General features: G+C 43.9%; 1 protein-coding gene across 8 annotated transcripts in view; it reads right to left on the bottom strand.

The window, feature by feature from the left end:
* CUX1 (cut like homeobox 1) overlaps positions 1 to 23514 on the bottom strand; it is a 265277-nt gene that overhangs the window by 228100 nt on the left and 13663 nt on the right. The window lies entirely within an intron of this gene.

Genomic DNA, 23514 nt, shown 5'->3' on the forward strand with positions numbered 1-23514 from the left:
AACAATATTATCAAAAAGGAAAGAAAATGGTGTCCAGCAGTTGTAGCAAGGAGACACTGCTGTCACTCCACTCACAGCTCATACTGCAACTGTGTAATGCGTTGTGGGCCAGGGTCCTGCCAAAAACCAGGGATGGATGCATCTTTCATTAGTCCAGCCACTTGCAAAAGAAACCTCACCCTTGTCTCTTGGCATACTTACAAGTATGCAATTAACATGATTTGCCTATTGTTCCCAATAATGTGGGACACACCAAACTACAGAGGGCACAATGCACTGAAAACTCATGCAACATTCTCTTCTGAGCACTTCATTCATATATGTGTCCGCTACATATGGATTTATAGCTGCTACATATGGATTTACAACTGCTACTTTGTTCTTGCATCCTAGGGGGTTTTTTTTGTACTTAATTTTCCAAAAGGTTTATCTAGAACCTTCTTGACTACAAACTTTGTTTAACTTTTAAATAAAGAATAGAAATGGGGGGCATTCAAGATTCTAGCAAAGACCCCATGACCAAAACAAAAATGTCTTTGGGGCAACAGGCATATAGTAACACACCTGTAGCAAAATAATCAAAGGTATAAACACATCCCCTGAGCTGGGTTGTTGTCAATTATATGACTGAACCTCTAGAAAAGCTCTGCAATTAATAGATAGTATATCAAGAAATATGAACATGACTATGTTTATGTGAGGGTTTCATTTCATTTTTTCCCTCTGGGTGTCCAGCCAAGTTTCCTGTAGCTATGCGAAAATGTACAATCTGCACTGGCATTTAAAATGCAACAGACAAAATCCTGCTCTGCTGCTACATTAATTGCACTGTATTGTGAAATCCCTTTTGTTTCATTAAATCCACAGGTACAGTTCTTCAACAAGTATTTATTATGCCAGGGTGGACTGACTTAAAATCAAGCCTGCATTAAAAAAAAGTGCTTTAAATTATTATATTCATTGCTTAAAAAAGGGCGAATTTACATGCCACATGTACTTTTTAAAAATGTGAATACTTCCTTAAAGAGAAATGTTTGCTATAAGAATACATTCCTTGAAAACCGAATAAAGCTTTCATAAAACCTCGAAGGGATACACTATATTTCTTAAATACTCAACTTAGTAGTTTTCCATTTTAGAAAAATGTTATATAATACACTGCATAATGTTCATGATAATCTCACATATCACACATACATCATGAGAACAGCCCTCTGCACTCCCCGCCAAAAATAAACTCAACAATAAGCAAGGGCTGGAGTAGTTATTGGACAAATACATGTTCCTTGGTAGACAGAGCTATAAATATTTTCAATTATGATACTGACAGCCAGCTGCAGAGAGCAAGTATTTATAAAGCATAAAACAGAAGCAAAAGGTCACCCACAGGTATTGGTGGGCAATGCCCACTGTGACTTGCCCTAATATTAACCCATAATACAAGCACATGAATGGCTGTGCTATATAGTGATCAATAAGGTGTTAATGGTGTTACCTACAGTTCCTGCTTTTGCAAAGAAAAGCAAGCTTTCATAAGTCAGTTCTGGTGGCATTTTAAACCCTGAAAAACCAGGGTTCAAATCCCAACTTGACTATGAAACTCACTGGCTGACCTTGGGTCAGTCAATGCCTCTCAGCATAATCCCACCTCACAGGGTTGTTGTGAAGATTAAATGAGGAACAGGGAGAACCATGTATGCCACCTTGAGCTCCCTGGAGAAAAAGGTGGGATGATGACGATGATGATGATAATATCAATGCTGCTTTGTGCAAATTAAGCCCTCGCATTTGCTTTCTCTCATCCTAAACTGCCCAATAGGGCTGTTGTGATGATAAAGTGGGATAACCCATGAACATATCCTTGAGCACCATGGAGGAAGAAAGAACTAAAAAGCAGGGTATGTTTTTCAATAGAATCTCATGGTACAGTCATTCGTGGACTGCATTACTTAAGTACTGCAGAATGAGGAAGTCAATGTTTAAAAGCTCCTCCACATACAAATCTTCCCTGGCTGTACAAAAGATAGTACATAGGGAAAGACTGATGGGATAAAATTAGGGGCCAGCTCAACCTGTTAAGATTACAGGGAGGAACATCCACAAGCGTAATCCACTGCCCGCACCTGTAATTCAAGTGCTTGAAGTGCTTCAATCCATAAAAAGACCCTCCAACTACGTGATTTTGTCGAACGTTAACTCAGCCATCAGTAATTGTGTAAACCCAGATATGTACAAACATTTCTGACCTAAGTACAGCGCTAAAACCAAACCAAGCTCAGTGTGAATGCACTAAGATTCCCTAGAAAGGAGATTTACAAACACATTGCTAACAGCACAAAATTCTTAAGAACCAGCTGTTGACTACATTGCATACATTGATGAGCTGTTGGGAAAGAGAGTATCATTGGTAACAGGGGCAGGGCATGTGCAAATACGCCCCCAGCTTCAAGAATATATATATTTAGTAAGGTCCAGTTGTGGCCGACTCTGGGGTTGCGGCCCTCATCTCGCTTTATTGGCCGAGGGAGCCGGCGTACAGCTTCCGGGTCATGTGGCCAGCATGACTAAGCCGCTTCTGGCGAACCAGAGCAGCGCACGGAAACGCCAGAGCGGTACCTGTTTATCTACTTGCACTTTGATGTGCTTTCGAACTGCTAGGTTGGCAGGAGCAGGGACTGAGCAATGGGAGCTCACCCCATCACAGGGATTCAAACCGCCGACCTTCTGATCGGCAAGTCCTAGGCTCTGTGGTTTAACCCACAGCGCCACCCGTGTCCCTGGATATATATATTTAGTGGGGGCTAAAAAGTACATATAGAGGTTGGAGGCAGTAATGCTTCTGAATACCATTTGCTAGAAACCACAGCGGTGGGGCAGGGGGTATAGTGCTCTTGTGCTAGGTTCCTGCCTGCAGGTTTCCCACAGGCATCTGGTTGGCAACTGTGGGAACAGAATGCTGGACTAGATGCAACCAGGTTTAAGGTGATGGATGCCGACCTCTGGGCAAATGATTTTGTAACCTTGCAATTCACGGGAGGGAAAATATTGCTGCAAAATTATGAGGTCTTGGCACCAACTTTCACTTGCTACATATTGCTCTTCATCTCAGAAATGAAAGTACAGTGATACCTTGGTTTACAACCACAATCTGTTCTAGAGGTCCGGTTGTAAACCAAAACAGGTTGTAACCCAAGGCACGCTTTCACCCATGGGGCCTCCCAAAAAAAATAAAAAAATAAAAAATGAGTTGTAATAAAAATGGGTTGTAATCCAAAAAAAGGGACATGCACTTCTGGGTTTGACGTGGTTGTAATCCAAAACAGTTGTAATCCAAAACGGTTGCAAACCAAGGTACCACAGTACAGCATGGCAGAATAATCCCAAAAGGCTCTACATAAGAGAAAGAAGATAACCAGAAATCTACGAAGCTAAAGTGCTATTCTCAATTATTGGAGAAACTGCCCAGAGAACCTTATCTTTCCTTCTACAGATGCTACCCACACTCCCCCACCACCAACAGAATTGGGCAGCTTGAAACCTGATTTGACTGTTTTGACCACATATGCAAGCTAGAACTCAGTGGAAGTTAAATTCTGCACTAGATATGCAGAATGCAGACCATTTCACATTTGCTCCCTGGACTGCTAACAAGCAACTGATACCACTGCTTGGATGCAACAGGAGAAACAAATCCACCACCTATTAATTTCTGCTGGCGACAAATCAACAGGCTGTGATGAATGCTGCACAAGGTACCTTGGCCTCAAGCCAAGCCGTTCCTCACCCCTCAAAGTAAGGTAGTCACTAGATCCTTTATGAAGAGAAAGAAAGCTATTTCAAACAGGGTTCTATTACTGACAGCTGCAGTGGTCATTACAGTTCCAGCCTGCGGGTGCAATCCAGTGCAGTTAAGTCCTGTTGCTTTCGGCAGGAATTCAACATGATTAACTCTGTTCTGGGATTTCAGTATCAATAACCTCAACAGAGTATTTGGTCTGGGAGAAGTCTGGGGATATTCTAAGTCAACAGTCTTCAGCCTTTTGAGATTCAGAGCCTTGACCCCAAACTGCAACAACGGTCTTGCTATTTATTACATATTACTCCGTATCCTTTGCTTCATCTGCTCTCTCTGCCACTCTCTCTACCATTTCTCTCTACCATTTCCCCTCCATACCTTTTCTTTCTTTTCTCTCCCACATACACACTAAAAGGTGGTTGGTGGCTTTCTCCAGGAATCAGCAGGACACAGCTAGGCACCATTATTCTAAAACCATACACGTTTAAGTACGGGTGTTAACTTACTAGTTAGACAGTGATTGTGTTCAGAAACCACAACACACTCTCCCAGCATAGCCTAAACCGTGGTTTATTTAAGAAAGCCTACTTTAAAAGCCATGGTTTGAAACTGCCTTATTGCAAATAAGCCATAGTTAATATTAACCACAGTTTGTTGGGTTTGAACAACATAAGCTGCAGTAAACTGAGAATTTAAGTGAAAACTTTCAAATTCCTCCTCATGGCCGTGGCAGAGAAGGAGGAGTGTGCAAGACTGTGGGGAAGCTAGACTTCTTCCTCTCACGATAAATCATGCTTTACTGTAAAATCCAAATGTAGTTTGTGTGTCTTGAGTTGACATCGGAGGGTGATACTGGGCTGGAGGGTTCAAAGGTCTGACTCAGTATAGTCTGACATGTTCAAAAGCTGACAAGCACATATTTCAGATGTAAGGGGCATGCCAGATATATATAAATCCCCACCTTCAATCGCAGATTATATCAGCATAGGTAAAGAAAGGAAACATTAATTCCCTAAACTCTTAGGTGTTTTTCATTACCAAGTCTTCCAGAGAAACAAAATCCAGATGACAAGGTTTGGCACAAAATATTATTTTTCCATCTGCACACAAATGTCTGTTAACACCATACCTCTTATTAATGTTATTCATTTGTTTGTGGAGCAATGCAGCAGACAGATTACCCATACCATCGCCATGATATATCAGTCATATGTCTATCATATGACAGGTCAGGCTACCTGTTTTTTGTTTCCATAAGGAGTGCATTTTCATGTGCTTCAAGCAGCAAGTCGTGTCTGGGCTGAAATACCATGTACGGAACGTGCTGTACAGACATAGTCAAGTTATTATCTCTCAGCCCCTCTTTGGTAATACAGGGATAATAATACTGGTCTACTTTACAAGGTCACTGTAAACATTATAAAAGAATGTGGAGCATTTTAAACACACAGGTAAAAATTTTATAGGAATTACATTTTCATATTCTCATCCTTATTATTATTATTATTATTATTATTGTTGTTGTTGTTTTGAATCAATTTAACCAATCCATCAAATCAATTTAGAGGCAGTAATGCTTCTGAAAACCAGTTGTTGAAAACCATGGGAGGGGAAAGTGCTCTTGTGCTCATATTCTGCTCTCTGTTTTCCCACAGGGAACTGGGCCACTGTGAGAACAGGATGCTGGACTTGAAGGGCAAGTGGCCTGATCCAGCAACCTATTCTTCTCTTGCCCTTTTTCCATATGGAGCCAGATGTGTTTAATGTATGCTCCTTCACCTTTTAAGAAGTACAGTGGTACCTCGGGTTAAGAACTTAATTTGTTCTGGAGGTCTGCTCTTAACCTGAAACTGTTCTTAACCTGAAGCACCACTTTAGCTAATGGGACCTCCCGCTGCTGCCGTGCCACCGCCGCGTGATTTCTGTTCTCATCCTGAAGCAAAGTTCTTAACCCGAGGTAATATTTCTGGGTTAGCGGAGTCTGTAACCTGAAGCATCAGTAACCTGAAGCGTATGGAACCCGAGGTACCACTGTAAAATAAAATCCCCTCTGTCTAAATAAACAGGCTCATTAGCACAGGATTGCTATCCTATGCAGATGACTCCATAGTAAGTGCTAATGAACTCAGCGTGACTTACTTTTGAATAGACATGCTCTAGGATTTTGTGGTGCGGCAGAAACAATATCTATGTCCCTATAATGAAAAGAGCTAAGTGCATCCCCAATTAAGAATAAAATACACAATTCGAAATTTGAAACTATGCTAGGAAAGTAGGTAAATCAAGGCAGTTCCTCATACCAATTATGTGGCCCAATTCTGCATCCCAGATTATGCATGAATTTTCTACTGATCAAAACAGGAATTGGGGGGGAGGGTGCTAGGCACACCAGGGCCCAATTCCCGTAAGGCTCTTTGGCTCTAAGTAATCAGAGGTTACAATTAGGGGGGAAGTGTGCCTGCCAGTACAGCACGTAATGTTTCAAAATACTTGCCTCTTATCATCATTATATGCCAACAGGCAACAGTAACCAGAAATACAACTGCCTGCTCCTCCAACACACAACCCCAAAAGTATCCTTCGTAATCTCTCAGACAAAGGCCTTGGAGCTACGGGAGCTCAGCCAGGGAAACAAGAAACCAGAATAGCATGAACATGTAGTAACCTCAACGTACATGTTCTCTTCTTACCACATCCCCCCCACCCCGTCTCACCTTTTACTGTCTCCTGCCTTGTGTTCTTTTATCCAACTGTCTCCTGAATAATTTTTTTCTGCCTGTGAGATGTCTCTGCTCTTTCCCTTCTATCCACCTTTTGCCAACACTGAGCCAAACCTTCACATTTCTCAGAACAGCCTTTGCCAATCTGGTGCCCGTCAGATGTTTTCTGGACCAGTTGTGCTGGCTGGGGCTGATGGGAGTTGTAGTCCAAAACAGCTGGAGGGCACCAGGTTAGCAACGGCTGCATTGGCTGCCTTAGAACCTGAATCGGCCTACTCTCCTCCACTGCAGCCTCTCAGAGCACTGCCCACCATGAGCAGCTGTCCAAGCTCCCCCTTTGAACATTTCAGATAACTTTTTCTTGGTTTGGCTCACTCTTGCAGTCCAAGGGGAGCGTGTGCATGTAGGTACGGGGCTGGATCCTCCACCCAGCCCTTGGCAGCATCACAAAAGTGGCTTTTTCATTGCTGCTTATTGTGTTGATGTCTCTCAGTTGAACAATACACTCCATCCTTCCATTCTTACTGTTGTGCAGTTCCTTTTCCATACTGGGAGAAGCCGGAAAAGTCATATACTTTCCCCTTTTAAATGTTCCAGTTTATGGCTGTGTTAGGGTTAAATCCCAGACAATGCATGCAACTTTCTGGACGCTCCCTGCCTCTAGAGAGTGTTAGTACTGTATGTTTCCTTTCCCCGTCCCGGCAAATATGTATTTATTCCTCTTTTTCTCTCCCTGCCACCAACTTCAGCTCCTTCTGCTTGGTGAAAATGATTTATTCCATGCACCCTTTCTCATTTGTTCATCCTCTGGGCTGGGGGCTTCCTGCATGTGATTTTCTCACCCCCTCCCTGAAAGCTGGTTGCCCCACGACCTCTGTGCAATCCCACTGTATATTAAACTTGTTTTATGTAAAACAAGCAAATGAAAAACACTGCCAGCCAAATGCAAAAGGATCTCCAAATCTGGCTGGCAGTACTTTCCCAATAATGCACAAGTGAATCCATTTTTGACAATGCCCTAAACTGTAAGCTAGTGAAAAATGTCATATTCGGTTTGGGTTCTAGTGCAGCAGGGGAAGGAGCATCAATTTAGATGGCTATTGTTATTTTAAGCATTCTCCACATCTCATCATTAGCTGCTCAGCTATGTTTTGAATATTGCTCTATTTTTGTTTAACTTGCTGCCAGTTTATCTGTAAGGAAGAGGTAATTTTGTTATATTACCACAAAGTTTTTTCTGGTTATTTTTTTTTTTAAAAAAATGGTTATGACCAGTCTGTAACACCTGTGTCAGCTTTGCTCAGTTTACACAGGTCTCTAATTATATATTTAACTAGAACATGAATGACCTAATCCAGTCCGGCAATTGGCAAAGCTTGTGAAACAAAATGCACACATGAGATAGATCTCTGCCTGACCAGAGCTCTTTAAATCTGTCTTCTTCGCAACAGATTTCCCCTTTGCTTTGCCTCACTTTAGATTCTCTGTTCTGTTAAATCACAGCCTTTCTGCATCAGACTAGCTATAGGTTCATACTGATACTTTCTACACAGGGAAGCTGCACAGCCTCATGCCATATCACCTGTGTTGATAAAGAATTGCCTCCTGAAAACCAGAGTGGGAAGCATCACAAAATTTGTTACATTTAGGTGACAAATTATCAACAGAGATACAGTGGTATCTCGGTTTACAAACTTAATCCGTTCCGGAAGTCCGTTCTTAAACCAAAACTGTTCTTAAACTGAGGCGCACTTTCCCTGATGAGGCCTCCCACCACCGGTGCTCTTCCACCATTTGGCTTCCATTCTTAGACCGAGGTAAAGTTCTAAAACCAAGACACTATTTCCGGTTTTGAGGAGTTTGTAAACCGAATCATTCTTCGAACAGGACTGTTCTTAAACCGAGGTACCACTGTATCCACGTACAGGCAGTCTAGTGAACAGATTGTAGACTTGTTTTTAAAATATCTGAAGAATTTATATCACTGTAACCTATAATCAGCAGAGAACCTGTTGGCAGTGCCAATGCTGGGTGCTGCCCAGAGACGGGGCCTTCTCAGTGGCAGCTCTCCATTTGAGGAATGCCTTCCCTGTCAAAGTATGTCTGTCTCCATCATTATTAACTTTCAGAAACATTCCTGTTTACCTAGTGATTTGACGGCTGAAAGATACTGTTCCTGCCAACGTTGATCCTAATTCGATGTGAGGATGATTATTTTTAAGTGTGTTTTGATTTTATTTTTAATTGTACCGTGTTATCACTTTTCTGCTGCCGCCCCAGATTCCTTAGCAGGAAGGTGGGACATAAAATTATCATCAACATCATCATATCCTACTGTCAGGGAACTGCCATCGGAAGGAAGGGAAGTGAAAGGGCTCACACAGGTTGGGAGAGACTCAGCAGCTGAAGAGGGAACCAGTAGGGGGAGAGGAGCTGGGCTGAGGGAAAGGGAGCTGGAGGGATGGCTCAGAGACACTTCCAGCGAAAACAGTGGGGAGGTTTCAGGACCTCCTGTAGGGACACCCACTCCTCGCCGGAAACTGTCACGCAGAGAGTCCAGAAGACGTGTTTCCGTTAAGGAGCTTTTATGTTGGAAGCGATTCCGAAAGCAACCACTGTCGGAAGCTGCCAGCGACTGACGGAGCCATGTTTAAGGGGCTCCGTTACAGACAGAGGTTTGCAAACTTGACCAAACTCTGAGGGACTAGGATTTTACACACAAGCAGCTCATCGTCCCATCACAGCATTCCGACAGTCTTTGTGAGCAGCTTGTGCAGGAGAAGGCATCATGAGCAACCCAGCCGGAACCGGAGAAGCAGGAGCTGGAGCGGGTCCAAGCCTGGAAGAAAGGTGCCGGGTGTTGGAGGTCCAGCTAGCGCTGCAGACGGCGAGGCTTGAGGAGAGGAGGGCTCAGGATGCAGACAAAAAGGGGAAAGACACCCAGCTCGTCAGAAAGGTACCAGGATTGGTGCAGAAGTTTGGGGGGGAGCCCAAAGACTATCATGGCTTTCGGACAGAGATGCAATATGCCCTCAATCTGCAGTTTGATGAATTCCCTGACGAGGAATCACGAGTGGCTTTCGTGATTGGGCATCTTGAAAAGGGGGCGAGAGACTGGGTTAGACCCCTGATGGCAGCGAATAGTGACGTCCTAAAGGACACGATGAAGTTCTTTCGCGCCATGGATCTGATGTTTTCCAGCGATATTGAACAGGGAGTGGTCCGCAGACAGTTAATGGCTTGCAAACAGGGGAGCCGATCTGTCCGTGAGTACTGGACTGAGTTCACCATGTTGATCCATAAATTGGGGTGGGATCTATCGGCGGAACCCATTCAAATGCTCTTTGAAGAAGGGCTTTCTTCGGCTGTGAAAGACGAACTTTCCCGGGCGCCCAGGTCGGAGTCTATGGACCAGCTGACCAAATCAGCGCTGACCATAGGAGTGCGCCAGGAGGCGAGAGCATTGGAGAGGCGGGAAGGGAAGGGGGAACGTTGGAAGGAGTTCCGCATTCCAGACATTCCAGAGCCAACTTTCCCGCCGGCAGAGCCGATGGAAATCGGAACAGCGCGCGCGCGCGCAGTTTCAAAGCCCAGTGAGGGGGGAAAGAAGGAGGGAAAAGGCGCCCGGAAATGCTATCTCTGCCAACAGCCAGGTCACTTTGCCAGAGTCTGCCCCCAGAGGAAGGAATGGCAAGGGATGGTAGGAGCTGTGGAGGGAAGAGAGGAAGAAATACCGAAGCAAGTAAAAGCCAACGCCTGGCTGCCACCGTCGGGGCACAGCAGCCAGGCCAAAGAGCAGTGAAAGTGCCCACGCCAGAACCTCCTAAACCCGCCCTAGTGATAGAAGTGGCGCTAGAGCTGCCAAACGGACACCCTCTAAAGATAAAGGCGCTGTTGGACTCAGGCAGCTCCTGCAATTTCATGAGCAAAGAGTTTGCAGCTGAACACCAGATACAGACGATCCCTTTAAGCAACCCCCTGCAGGTGACCACGATCGATGGCAGGGAGCTGTTGGGAGGAGAAGTCAGCTTGCAGACCGTCCCAATGATAATGAAGGTGGCAAGGCACACCGAACTGATAGCGTTTAATGTGGCCACCTTGGGAGGAGCTCCCATTATATTGGGGATGAGCTGGCTAGCGTTACATGATCCGCTGGTGGGCTGGCATCAGAGAGTGGTTTCTTTTGGTTCAGCACATTGCTTAGAACACTGCAAAGAGGGAAAGGGTTTGGCAGGGGCCCAAGCCACCCTAGCAGGGACTGAAGTAACGGAGAACGTGAAGGTACCACGACAATACGCAGATCTCCGCGACGTCTTCAGCGAAAGGGAAGCTGACCAATTACCCCCGCATAGACCCTTTGACTGTCAAATCAATTTACTCCCTGGGGCACAGCTCCCTGTAGGCAAGCTGTACGCCATGTCAGACAGAGAGATGCAGGAGCTAAGAGAGTTCATTGACAAGAACCTGAAGAGAGGGTTCATCAGAGAGTCCAGGGCGGTGGGGGGCAGCCCAGTGTTTTTTGTGGATAAAAAAAACACGAACAAGCCGAGGCTTGTGTGTGACTTCAGGGCCTTAAATGCAGTGTCAGAACCAGTGGCTTTCCCTATGCCCAGGATTGACGACATTTTGACAAGGGTCAGGAAGGGAAAGATTTTTACTAAACTGGACCTAAGGGGGGCGTACAACCTGATACGAATAAGGAAGGGGGATGAATGGAAAACCACCATGTTCACCCCTTTGGGGGCATTTGAATATTTAGTTATGCCCTTCGGCCTACAAGGAGGCTCCGCGTGCTTTCAATCGTTTATGAACCACGTCCTGGGGCCTTTGCTTTACAAGAATTGTGTGGCCTTCTTAGACGACGTGTTGGTGTATTCTGAGAATGAGGAGCAGCATGTGAGAGACGTCAGAGAAGTGTTGAGCAGGCTGCAAGCCAACCAGCTGTGGGTGAAACTGGAGAAGTGTCAGTTTCATACCAAGGAGGTGGAATTCCTGGGGTATCGCCTGTCAGACAAGGGATTGGCCATGGATCCCGGCAAGGTCCAGGCGGTGCTGGAATGGAAAACACCCAAAACAAGGAAGGATGTGCAGAGGTTCCTAGGATTTGGGAACTTCTATCGTAAGTTCATCCGAAACTTTGCCCACCTGACGGCGCCCATTACGGACTGTCTCAGCAGTAAGAAGAAGTTCGTTTGGACTGAGGAGGCGGAGCGAGCATTTGAGGAACTAAAAAGGGCCTTCGCCTCGGAACAACAACTCCTGCATGTGGATTTACAAAAACCGATGAGAGTGGAAACTGACGCATCAGACAGAGCTATTGGGGCGGTGCTTCTGCAGCCAGGGAAGGAGGAGTCAGAGTGGAGACCGTGTGCCTTTTTTTCGCGAAAGCTGAACAAATCCGAGAGGAACTACACGGTGTATGACCGAGAACTACTAGCCATTCATGAGGCGTTCCGGAGATGGAGGCACCTGCTAATTGGCGCACAACATAAGGTGCAAGTGTGCACTGACCACAAGAACCTAGAGTATTGGAGGACGGCACGAGTGCTCAACCAACGGCAAGTGAGATGGGCCCAGGAGTTCTCCAAATTTAACTTTGAGATTTGTTACGTGCCAGGCCCAGAGAACATTAGGGCGGACGCTCTCTCACGCAAACCTGAATATTTGGAGGGGGAGGGAGCACCCGAAGAGAGACATGTCATTCCAGAGGACCGCTGGGTGTGTGGGGCGGCATTGGTGGGACAAAGAGAACTGGTAGAGGAAACAGAGAATGATGAATACGCCCAGAATAAGCTCAGAGGTCTTAGGGGTGAGGGAGAGGAACCAGGGGGTTTCGAGGAAAGAAATGGAGCTTTGTATTACAAAGGGGCACTGTATATCCCTGAAGGAGACTTAAGGGGGAGGGTACTCAAGCAGTTGCACGACAGCCCCACGGCGGGGCATTTTGGACAACACAAAACCATGTGGTTGGTCACCAGGGAATTTTGGTGGCCTAAGGTGAGGGAAGATGTACGGGAGTATGTAAGAGGGTGTGAGCAATGCCAGCGAGCCAAAGGGGAGAGGCGGGCACCGGCGGGGCTATTAGAACCCTTACCAACCCCAGAACGACCTTGGGAGGCAGTGTCGATAGATTTTATGACTGATCTGCCGAAGTCCAAGGGGAAAACAGCCATCATGGTGGTGGTAGACCTACTAACAAAGATGTGCCACTTTGTAGCCTGCTCGCATGCAGTCACGGCGGAAGAGACAGCGAAGTTATTTGTAGAACACATTTTTAGGTTGCACGGGGTGCCATTGAGGGTGGTCTCAGACCGAGGAAAACAATTTACTTCCAGGTTCTGGAGGAAGCTCATGAGCTTACTGCAGGTGGAGGTCAACTTTTCGACTGCCCGGCACCCTGAAACCAACGGGCAGGCGGAAAGAGCAAACGGGGTCCTCCAGCAATACCTGAGGTGTTATGTCAATGACAGAGAGAATGACTGGGTAGAAAAGTTGGCGCTGGCGGAATTTGCCTACAACAATGCCGAGAATGTGTCCACAGGGATGAGCCCCTTCTTGGCTAATTATGGGTGTCATCCCAGGGCTTTCCCAGGGGGAGAAGGGGAGAGATGGGGTGTCCCGGCAGCCGAGCATTTTGTAGAAGAAATGGAAGCAATCCATCGTCAGCTCCAACTCAACTTAGAAAGGGCGAAGGAAGAATACAAGAGGCAGGCAGACAAGAACCGAAGGGAAGGTGAAACCATAAGGGTGGGAGATAGGGTGTGGCTGTCAACCCAAGGGTTGCCGTTCAAAGGAGGTTGTAAGAAATTAAGACCCAGGAGATTGGGTCCCTTTGAGGTCATTCAACAGGTCAACCCAGTGGCTTTCAGGCTCCGGTTACCCAACCACATGAAACTGCACCCAGTATTTCACAGGTCGTTACTGTCACCGTATGAGGGGGGACGAGAAGGGATGGCCACTCGGGGACCGGTCATAGAAGAAAGGGAATGCAGCAGCCATGTGGCAGAAATCCTCGACGCCAGATGGAAGGGGGATCAGGTGGAGTATTTGGTAGCGTGGGAAGGAGAACCGGAGTCAGAAAACACTTGGGTAATGGCAGAAGATATCAATGACGAGGTATTGATAGAAACGTTCCATCAAAGGTTCCCAAGGAAACCTCAGCCTGTGGAGAGGTTCCGGAGGGAATACTTTGGGACCACCGATGAGGAGGAGGAGTTGGAAGGATTCTCGGAATCGGAAGGGGAAGGGGAGATGGACTCTGAGGAGGAGGAGGAGTACTTCGAGACCAGGAACCGCAACAGGTGGAGAGAAGTGTTCGGGACATCGGAAGATGAAGGAAGTTCATTCCGGGGTTTTGCCTCCTCACCGCCCGTAGAGGAGGGGGCGAGAGGGGATGAAGGGGGCCCTGGAGGGGAGGTGGATGTCAGGGAACTGCCATCGGAAGGAAGGGAAGTGAAAGGGCTCACACAGGTTGGGAGAGACTCAGCAGCTGAAGAGGGAACCAGTAGGGGGAGAGGAGCTGGGCTGAGGGAAAGGGAGCTGGAGGGATGGCTCAGAGACACTTCCAGCGAAAACAGTGGGGAGGTTTCAGGACCTCCTGTAGGGACACCCACTCCTCGCCGGAAACTGTCACGCAGAGAGTCCAGAAGACGTGTTTCCGTTAAGGAGCTTTTATGTTGGAAGCGATTCCGAAAGCAACCACTGTCGGAAGCTGCCAGCGACTGACGGAGCCATGTTTAAGGGGCTCCGTTACAGACAGAGGTTTGCAAACTTGACCAAACTCTGAGGGACTAGGATTTTACACACAAGCAGCTCATCGTCCCATCACACCTACCTTTCAAGTTAAGGTTTCACAACATTATTATTATTTATTAAATTTGTATACTGCCCTTCATCTCAAGATCCCAGGGTGGTTATGACTAGCATGATCAATATTAATAATATAAAATCAGCAAACCTTTTAGAAAATTACCATTTCAGATATGTTTAGGATTGTAAATATAAACATTTTTGACATGTTTGATTCATAACTTTAGTATGCCATATTCAGCTACTATTTGGCTATACAATTCCATTGACCGGGGAGAATCAGTGAATTTGAGAAAGGTATCCTCTGTTGCATTAGACCACCTAAGTATTTTATTATCCCCTCTGACACTAAACATTTTAGATGGTAAATGAACGAATTTAATCTTGATTTCTTTGGCAAGACCAGAGTCAGCTTGAGGGTGAGGTGGTCGCGGTCAGTTTGCTTTCCTATCTCAAAATTTAAAACAAGAATGCTCAAGTCACTGGAAATTTGAGTATGTCTGAACGCATTCACAGAAATAAACTCATGCCATTTATCCCCCATCCGTGAAACATTTAAAATATACGGTCCATTTTGATTAGCAAATTTCAGCACACATTTCCCAGTGAAATTACAGTATGAGTATCTTTAGATTGTCGACAATACCCAGCCAGTTCCTCTACAGTATACTGTCTTCAGCCTGGAATAACACTCAGGGCTGTTTTGGGCTCAATTGCCAGTCCAAGCATTCAGATCATCTATAAGAATTGGAAATGCTAAAGGAGCCTTGGCTCCAATCTTATTTAACCTATACTATATTTAACCTACAAATCTGAGCCCAGTATCTCCCCATCCTCCTAAACCAAGCACCACTCAAGTTTACATCTTCTTATATGCAGAGGATGTCATCTTAATCTCACAAACCTGGTTAGGACTTAGCATTACTTAATTTCTCTTCACAAAATGTAGTAAATTATGTTCCGGGAGCCATACAAGCATACACTACAAAAGTTGTGAATCAGATTTTATATAAAGTTTCAATCTGGTTCCCTGGGCTTAAATTTTCTTCGTGAGACTGATACAGAGCAGACCTAAACATGTTGTTAGAACTGCTCTCAATCTTGAAGTTGAACCTAGTTCATTTATCATGGATATATGCCATTATTGGCTCCTAATCTGCTCCACTGCCTCTCCCAGTCTCCAGCATATCCCAATTCCCAGTTCTTTTTTGTCTGTGTGTAAATGAGAGTTAATGGGAAATATTTGTGTTGCTATTTTGTCCCCTTTATATCTGCCACCCTCAAACTCAGTGCAAGTCAAATCTATGGTTAAACAGGTAATAAAAGATATGGATGTGCAAGAGGTACATGCATCAGTTAATGGGCCATGTTCACTAGGCATGACTTGTTCACCATAGCTATATTTTCTAACAATACCTAAGTGCAGAACAGCAGCTGTGTTGGCATGTTTTAACATTTTAGCCTTCAATATCCTAGATGGCAGACTTGCTGAACTTGCTTTCAAGGATCAATGCTGTCCTTGCAGTCATTTAGAGCTTGATACTGTCACCTTTTGTTTTTCAACTGTAGGAGTTTGCGAACACATGATTTATTTTCTTATGAGGCAGTGTCCTGGTCAGTCCTTAATTCTGAGTATCTTCAAGGAGGTTTCTATTAATTAATAAACAGGTAGCAATATATCTGGATGTTGTAATATCTCCCAGTCCCGCTATTATTGTTAGTTCCTAGTCATTCATTTTTCTGAGGCTGTGATTTTGTATTTTTTTTATATATTTTGTACATCTTTAATGGTTGGTTGATCATAATAGGTTAGATTGATTGACTTAAGACAATAAAAAGACAGAATATAAACGAAAATGCAATTAAGTGGGAGGAAAGCATACTAGCAGAATACAGAAACTACTCAGCCTTATACAGACTCAAAAATTCTCTGATATTCTTAAGAGTGGCACATAAAAAGCCAATAATGTAACTAAAGAATCATTGGCATCAACATAGAAAGAGAAAAATATTGAACCGGCTAAAACACATGCCTAACTGACTTAAGATTTCTTGAACAAGGTGAAAGTCCCATTTCGGAGAACTATATCTGAATCTTCCAAGTAATCCTGACAACAATAAATGCATAGTATCGTTTCAATCAGAAAATTCTAAGTTTGCATTCAAAAATTTGTTGACGCCCTAGCAAGTCATCTAATTCCCCACCCCCATACTGTTTACTGGTGTATTTAAAAAGAATTAAACTGCCAAGCTTGCCTAACACTGTAATTGCAATTGTGATCCATTCATTTTTACCAATGAGTTTATGAAACAGAACATTTTCTGTGGAAAAATAAAGCAGTGGAAAAATTGTCTGCAAAATTTTCCACTCCACATCACTGGTTAATAGGCACAGATATGCTTGAGCCTTGTAGCTGTGTACTCCATCCTCAAACCATTGTTTCAAAATCCTGGAAACTACAATTAATTGAAGACTTTCTGAGTTAATCACAGTGGGAGGGGAAGGAGTGGCAAAAGGACAGAACATACAGACCCAAGGCTTGTGAATCCAAGGTGTCCATGTCTAAATCGGGTCAGTTTTTCTTTATATTAAAATTTATCACTGGCCTTTCAAAAAATCAAGGACGTTCACAGATATTAAATACACAACAGTACATAGCACATTACATTTGTTTGTCACATTCAAAAAAGTCTCAAAGCAACTTAATAAAATAAAATACCAGCAAGCAAAATCAATCCCAAGCCGAAGGAAAAATAAAACAAACAAAACTTTCGGAGTGGCTTACAATTAAAACACACACATAGATTACTTTTTTCCTGGAATTCTAGGTGCATTTGCAAACAAGAGTTGGCCTAATATGAGATTAATACTAGCATTACACTGTCTGGATAAGCAAAAAGCTCTTCATGTCACAAAGCCAAGACCAGGCAGGCCTTCCTGGGGAGAGCATTCTATAGACGTGATAAAAAAGAATACAGTTTCCCCAATCACCACTTGTCATAGTTCAAGTGGTGGAGGAACGAACAGAAAGGCATCAAGCAAGATCTAACACCTGGGCAGGTTAATGGAGAAGAATAGCCCTTATTCCCATACTAGAAATGGGGAGCTGGGACTAAGACACAGCCTATGTTTGCACATAATGATAAACCAAGAACATTGATTAAATAAACAATACTATGCATGCACCAGCTATGAGGTGGGTAAACAAACTAGGAAGAGGAGAGCTTAGCCTTATGCCTGAACCTAGAATTGTTACTTGTTTTTCCCTAACCAATTGCAATAGCTAGCCAACCTTAAACTATGGTTTGTTGTTGGATTACGATTCCTAGCTTGTTAGGGAGAAACTAACCATGATTCCAGTTCAGACATAACACCTTCTGGCTTTTTTAGCCACTTGCATGACGAGAGGAGCGATGTGGGAGTGATCAAGCTGCATGCCAGCTTCTTCACCCATGGTTCTTGGCTTATTGCTATGTCTGAACACAGCCTGAATTCTTGCCCAAATTTCACAGATTTTAAGTTTCCCAGCTCTGTCACAGGCCTTCACTACCCAATAACTCTGAAAGTCATCAGAGCCTGTTTCCTAGGTCTTCAACTAGTGCTAAGACTAATAAGCTGAAGACTTCAGTACAAAGTTGTGCCTGCATAGGGCAAGAAGGAATAGAAAAGTGATCCAGTCCCCTCTACTGAAAGCAAAACTGCTAACGGATTAGTCCTGCTATGCGGGACATCCTAGCCACAACAATCTGTATCACAGCACTCCACAAAATTGTCAAAGACCAGCAGAATTATTTTTTCCTCCGCAACACCCCCTAAAATCAAAAGATAACTATGCAAGAGACCTCTAATGCTATTACACTCTTTTAACCCACTCTTATAAAAGGCAAGTGCCCATGGCTATCGACCCCAAGGATCTCCGCTACTAAAGCACACGCAGCACATATAGCAAAGGGCACTACTACTGCTTGTGATAAAGACACCCCTGAGCTCCATTTGCAAACAAACTGCCACCCCCAACACCCGTTTAGAACACCCTACTAAAAGCTGCCCTATTGTCCGCTGCAGGCTGTATTGACTAATTAGAGCTGAACAGGCTTGTGATAATGCTCAGCTCCTGATAAGAATTTCTCAAAGCTTCCTAGGTCGATTTCTTTGGCTCCCAGCCAGGCATGATTACATAGTCATTCCACTACACAGCAATACACAGCCATTCCACTACAGAGCAATGAAGCACCGCAAAGAAGATCAAGCAACCATGCCTGATCCAGAAGAACCCAAATGGTTTGTTTCTCCGCCGCCGCACACAAAGGCAAACCATCTCAGTTCAAATATTTTTAATCACAAGAGCAATCCTTGGTCAAAAGCCTTTGCCTTAGGCTTGGCTGTCCGCCAGGATGATATAATCATTCTACATCCTGAGGGCTGTACAAAAAAGGAAGGTGCTTGAAACATAAGAACCTGCTAGGGTGACTTGTGCAGTGGAGACCAGAGCCAACTTTGATCTTTCTTGCATGAAACTACAATGACTTGTTCCTGATGAAGGGGCCTGTAGTGCCTATGGTTCCAAGAAAACTCAAGACACGTTAAAAAAAAGAATCAGGATTTTCCTCTAAAATAAAAATTAGTTTTTCATCTGTCTCCACATTTGGTTAACAGACAGATGGAAGTCAGCAAAAACCACCTGCTGAGAGCAATGGTGAATTATAGCAATGTGTTCACACACAAAAAATAGCTTAGTAGTAGATAATGGGAGCAGGAAAGTGCCCAGTTCAAATCTGATCTCAGTCTTGGTACAAAGGTAACGGCGCCTGATCAACTGGCCATAGCTAGTGATAGCTGACATTCTGAATCAACAGTGCTATGGTTTGGCATTATGTGGACGAGCCTGTACTTCCACACATCCTTTCTCCTTCCCTATGCATTCTGATTCCACTTATTACTTCCAGTTCACTGGCAGACCATAGTTTACATCAACCCTCCACCCAGAGCCCTCATGGGCTACCACTGCCAAAGAAAGAAAGAAAGAAAGAAAGAAAGAAAGAAAGAAAGAAAGAAAGAAATGCTCCATACTTTCACCAAAATATAACAAGGTGGAATACAACAGAAAAGAATAAAATCAAGAAAATAACCATGAAAACATAATTTAAAACATCTATAAATACAGAAAGATTTAAAAAGTAAGTTTATATTGTAAACGCCTGTCTAAACAATAGTTTGCAAAAGATTTCTAAAAGAAGGGGGGGAACTCTTTGTACTAGTAGGGAGTTCAACAGAGTAGGGCCCACCATATTCAAGGCTTGGTTCCTTGTGAATGTCCCAAGGCTCCATACCAAGCTCAAATGATCAGAGAATTATTGCTCCCAGTGACTTTTGAAAAAGGCCTGTATGTGTCCACAACAAAAACCTATTTTTCAAACCTTTAATATGCAAAGGTTGCAGACAGAACTGTATGCACAAGTCACAGTTTCCATAAAACTGCCCTGGCAAGAGTGCAAGAGGCTCTCCAATCCAAGCCTGAAAGCTGCAAGCTCTCTATTTCAGATGTACCTGCAATAGCTCTATAAAGGTGGAGAGATGCAGCTGGGGGTGGAGAAGAGAAGGAGAAGTGGAACAGGGAGTAAGTCACCTGGTACTGACAAATAGGGGCAAAAACTATTGCACATCAAATCTTACTAGGCACTATAAGTAACCTACCTAGGTATTGCCAAATACACTAAGGAACAGGTCGGTTTTGCCACACACACACAAAATATCCATGCATGAATACATGCTATGAGTAAATGCTCTAACACAACAGAAGCAATTTTCTTTTGAGATATGCTCGCTATCTCACCAGCTTCAGTTTAATATAGTCATAAAATAAGCACTACTCACATATGCAATGAAAAATGAGCATAATAAAAAGTTGCTTATGATCACAGCCCAAAAAGACATATACTCCGAGAGCCTCTAGTGATATTTCTCACTCCAACAGATCCCCATTAGATGAAGAACTATCACTAACGACTCTAGAAGGGAGCCAGGGGTGGGGAAGGTCAGGAAGGATTTGGTGCTCCTACAGCATTTTAGAGGGTCCAAAGTGCTACACATACATTCCCCCAATACTGCTTTCAACAGCTCTGCAAGGTTCACGGAAAGCTGCCTTATAGTGTGGCAGAACCTAGCTCAGTTATCGTCTACACCCTAACTCATGGGTTTTAGGCAGGGGTCTCTCCCAGAGATGCCCAAAGCATGGAAAACATGTACACTACCACTGAATTATGACCCTTTCCCTGTCAAAAGCTGAAGAACCAGAACTCCCCACACTATAGGACTAGCCACCCACTCTTAACTACTGAGCTAACTACCAGTATGACTATCCATATATTGCAGGCAGGATCTGAGGCCAAGAGAGAGAGAATGGCTTGCCTAAGGCCATCTAGTGAGTTCATGGCTAAATTGAGATTTGACTCCAGAGATCTCCGCCTGATAGCAAACTCTGAGGCACTGTGCTACATCAGCTCTAAATGTGTGCTCAACCCCTCAAAGGTTACCCAACTGACCCCAAACTCTTCCTTGGACATTTTTTTCCAGCGCAAACAAGGAAGCAAGTAACCGCCCAGATTTGGTCATGTGTTTGTGGCATGCATACCAAGTGCATTCAGAAGGTACAGTTGTACCTCTGGTTAAGACCTTAATTCGTTCCGGAGGTCCGTTCTTAACCTGAAACTATTCTTAACCTGAAGCATCACTTTAGCTAATGGGGCCTCCCGCTGCCACCATGCAATTTCTGTTCTCATCCTGAAGCAAAGTTCTTAACCTGAGGTACTATTTCTGGGTTAGCAGAGTCTGTAACCTGAAGCGTCTGTAACCCAAGGTACCACTGTACTTAACTGCCCTACTTCCCAAGCTTGGTGACGGATTATATGTTCACCCTACTAACACTGTGCTAACTAGAGGGAATTAAACCAAAAACACCACCTCTTGTTTTCATCCAGAAGAAGGGAAAAAAGAGGCCAGAAACCTTAATGAAGCTTTAGTTAACATGCTAAAGGACACAGCAGGTTATCTCTTTCTGGATCTCTTCCTGGGCCACACTCCCTATTGCCAGGCTATAGCCCTTTCCAGGCTTGCTCTGTGTTCTCAGCAAGTGCTTTTGGATGGCTGGAATGTGTCCCTGAACTGAGATAGTTCCTCAATCGCCTGGATGAAGAGATGGGCTGGGGGGGGTGTAACCAACTTTACAAAGGTAAGTGTCACATTTTTGCCTCTCACCTCACCCACCACTAGTATGTGGTACCTGAAAGGGGGCCCATAAGGGAAGGGTGCCCTCGAGCTGAAGAAGGTTCTCTATCCTGGCATTTGGGCAGAACTAAACTTCCAAAAGTATTCCAGAATTTCTTTTAACAGAGAGCAAGATAACAAGTCACTGCCTGGATACTTGCTGACCAAATGTAGAATGCTGTGCAATTCTAATCCTTCTATTGCATACACAATATACTGCCTCAATTTCTGCCCTTGTTCGATCTAAATACAGCAGCAGAAAACCCATCAGCTTAAAAATAGTTGTGTGCAGCAAGTGTACACAAAATGGTCGGATCTCCTATAGAAAGGTTACCAGACTCAGATTCATTTCAAGCCAATTAAGGAACAGGAGTATGGAAACTTGACGTCAGAGTTATTCCTAATTACAGAACTCACTAAAGCACGGTCTGTACTTCTGCTGGAACCAAGAGTTACATGTTTATAGTAGCGTTCTAACCCAAAAGTCCATTCACCGGATCAAAACAGAGCATAATGTACACTGTAAGGGACTGTGCAGAGTTCACAATAGCATGAAAACAACTCACAAATGATTGGCATACTAATCGATTGCCAAGTCTACTGTTTGCCTTTCTTAACAAACAAACATCAAATATTCAATTGTCAATAAAATTTGCATATAGATTTGGGAGGGATGGGGGGGAGAGCAAGGTACTGTGACACCTTAAAGACAAACAGACATTGTGGTATAAGATTTTGTGGGCTACAGCACATCCCTCACATCTGATGAAAAGAGCTCTAATAAATAAAAGCTTATATACCACAGTAAGTCTGTTCATCCTTAAGACAGTTCTTTTTGCTACAAAAGACCAACATAGCCACCCCGCTAGAATTTGTGCAGAGTGCTATTTTTACAAGATCATAGTGTTGTCCATTTTATACGTTCCTTTCCAGCTCTGGTGCCCAATTTCCCACAGCCTGTCAAATTGCCTTCTACGTTCTGCGAAAAGTGCAGACATGAAAGAATTAGCATGGAACAGTGCAATTCTGTCTTCAATAAAGGACTAAAGGGCTTGCTCACTAAATCCAGTAAGATTTTCCTGATAGCAATCAGATTTTCCTGTGTAAAAAAATGCACACCTCGTCAAGTGAGAAAACACATCAAGCATGGTAAATAGGTGGCTTTAAAAGACACTCTTGTTACCAGAGCACCATCAACTGTCAGAAAAACAGAAAGCTTATATGTTGTCTGACTTTTGAGTTGATTCTGAGCCATATTCTGTAGCAACAGAGTGCCCTTTCCACCTTAAGAAAGGAGAAGAATACTTGCAAGAGAATCTGTTGTACTTCCTAAGAAGTGCACAAACACAGAAAAGGAACAGTGACTTAATATGAATGACAATGAAAATTCTTTCAGATTTTTGCCCTGCATACATCTTCTCTCCAAAAAAAGTTACAGACACTATTGCAACCTCACATTTGTGTATCTTATGCTATGTACTATAACTCCCAAAAGAACTTCCTATTAACTGCAAATTGAACATCTGACTCCTGAAGATGAAAATATTTGCAAAACCAATACTTGACTCTTAACTTTCAACCACAGAAGCTTCATAAACTTCCTGAATTAGCACCTCCATTATTAGTTCAAAGCAAACCCCCCCCCCGGCCTCAAGTGTTATTTATTAAGATTTTCAAACCACTCCATCTACTATAGAGACAACAATAGCTGACCACCTAGCTATAGTAAAATTGTGCCCCATCCACAAAAACTCAATGGTAAAAATTCAGACAGCAAGATGGTAGAAACAGGGCTGGGAAAATCACTGGTTTGCTTATTACCTCAAGCGTCTAAAATCCTAGCATAACACCTACATGCATAATGAAGCTATTCTTTGATTCTGAAGCTTTTAGCACACAGTGCCTCAAGCCTTTGTGGAACAGGT

Source organism: Podarcis pityusensis, assembly GCF_964106645.2.
Source record: "Podarcis pityusensis genome assembly, chromosome: 15".
Lineage (NCBI taxonomy): Eukaryota > Metazoa > Chordata > Lepidosauria > Squamata > Lacertidae > Podarcis > Podarcis pityusensis.